Here is a 2,118-nt window from a genome sequence, read left to right as displayed (position 1 = left end):
TTTCTCCCTCTCTCTCTCTCTTTCTCTTTCTCTCTCTCTTTCTTTCTCTCTCTCTCCCTCTCTCTCTCTCTCACACACACACCACTCTTGCTTCTTCCTCTGTGTGATCGTCAGTGAGTTCTAACCTGCTGACCCTCCCCTGAAGGAACCCTTAAATGAACGGAAGCAATACAGAAACACACACTCAGCCTGTGTGTGTGTGTGTGTGTGTGTGTGTGTGTGTGTGTGTGTGTGTGTGTGTGTGTGCAGGTTTGTGTGTGCATTTTATAATGAATGTGAGTTTTTGAGTGTTAGATTCTCAGGTAGAAACCAACACTCAGTGTGTGTGTGTGTGTGTGTGTGTGTGTGTATGTCTGTGTGTGCAGTGTGCGAATTATCCACCGGCTTTTGGGGGGGGTCGGATCATTGAACACATTCACAAACCACATTCGTATATATCACAGTGCAAACACGCCATCTCAACTTGAAAAGGCACCACGGCGGATGCTGACAATAGACAAATAGCTCACAGCAGGCCAAACATCACCACAGCGGGCTCGGTACATGAGGCAGAATGCCAAGGCAGGCCAAAGCCTCTTACCTTAAGTTAAAACGGACCAAATGTGCCTTGCCTCGACAGTTTGTTGTGGCCCCTGTCCTGGTTTCCAGGACGTAGAGAGGCAATGTCCTGCTGCAATCCAGCTTCTGACGAATGGAACTGGGTCAAATTTGTCCAGAGGTGGTCCATTGAGGTCCACAAATAAGAGTGAAGACAGGCTGTCTTCGCGCAACCTGTTGCACGTCTTGTCATCCGTGTTATTAACTGCGGAAAAACGACGTGGGGAGATACGTGCGACTTGCAATGCAAATTCTTTCCAAGGTTTTCCCTGGTGCAGTGCCTTGTAATTTCCAGTCTCGAAACTGCTCCACGGCATCCCTGGTTGGTTCTCCATGCGCTTTCGCAAGGCTGTGCACTTCTGGTTTGCCATGCAAAACCAATTCATCCTGCGCTGTTGGCCAAAAACGCTTGTCAAGAGCTTTGAGCTTGAGGACTAAATTTGACTCCGGTAATCGCTTAGTCAGAGACACAATCACTGATTCATACAACTGAGACCGGTTTATTTACCTGCCTTCACTCAGCTCGACGTCCTTAAAACGTCCAGATGAGAAGGTCTGTTCAACCTTCTTGGTGGATTTCCCCCCACCAGATGGCTTCATACTCGTCAAAACATCGATGGTTTGTTGGATGACGAGACTTGAATCCACGAGTGACACCTCTCTTTTCTGCAGCTTGAGAGCCAGGCCCTGAAGTTCACACAAGATGTCTTTCATGACAGCCAAATCTTCAACGAATCCTGAGCAAGGTGCTTCAGAAGTCCCCTGTATTTTTGCCTGTCAAGATCATTGCGTGATGTGTCCTCACTGGCTGTTTTGAAATGCAGGGCGAGTGCGGGGAAATCTTTCCATACTGCTTTCACGGTTTCAAAGCTGCTGGCAACCCATCGGATCGTGAATATTAGACCTATTCTCAGTATTTGGATGTCGAGCTCGGCCGCTGCTTCTCTAAGCAATCTGGCGTTCCTGGTTGACTGATTGTAGAGCAAGTATAACTTGGAAATAAAAATCTCAAACTGATTAGTGCCAGGCGCTTGTTTAAGTGCATCTTTGACAGCCAGCTCTAATCTGTGCGCCATTCAGTGCACAGACTGCACGTTCGGAAACTTTTCCTTCAGTCGAACGACAAGCCCACTATTTTTCCTGTGAGCGCTGCAGATCCATCAGTGGCAATGCTTATCAGGCGCGTCTTCAAAAAGTCATCATCCATTCCAGCTTCATGTAGACTCGTCATCAACGCGTTGTAAATGGATTCAGCATCGACCCCATCTGTAAGTTCCACTAGATCCAGGAAAACATTGTCTACATCCCCCTTACCGCTGACATCACATCTCACGTAGACTATTAGATAGGCCCTGCCATGAATGGCGCTTTCATCAATGGTGATTGACACCCGTGAATTGATTTTTTGACATTGCAGACGAATTTGCGGCGCATTTCCTTGGCAATGTGACCGATTATTTCAGCGCATGCTTTGTCAGATTTGTGGATATTTCCAATTTCGGCTCCATTCAGTTCCTGCAT

At 47.4% G+C, this 2,118-nt stretch overlaps 1 pseudogene; it reads right to left on the bottom strand.

Moving 5' to 3' along the window:
- Positions 1-553: 553 nt before the first annotated feature.
- Positions 554-2,118, bottom strand: LOC134469913 (E3 SUMO-protein ligase KIAA1586-like; annotated as a pseudogene).

The sequence above is a fragment of the Engraulis encrasicolus genome, chromosome 19 (genome assembly GCF_034702125.1).
Source record: "Engraulis encrasicolus isolate BLACKSEA-1 chromosome 19, IST_EnEncr_1.0, whole genome shotgun sequence".
Taxonomy (NCBI): Eukaryota; Metazoa; Chordata; class Actinopteri; order Clupeiformes; family Engraulidae; genus Engraulis; species Engraulis encrasicolus.
The sequence above is the reverse complement of the archived record's forward strand: the minus strand, read 5'-3'. Positions and strand labels throughout refer to the sequence as shown.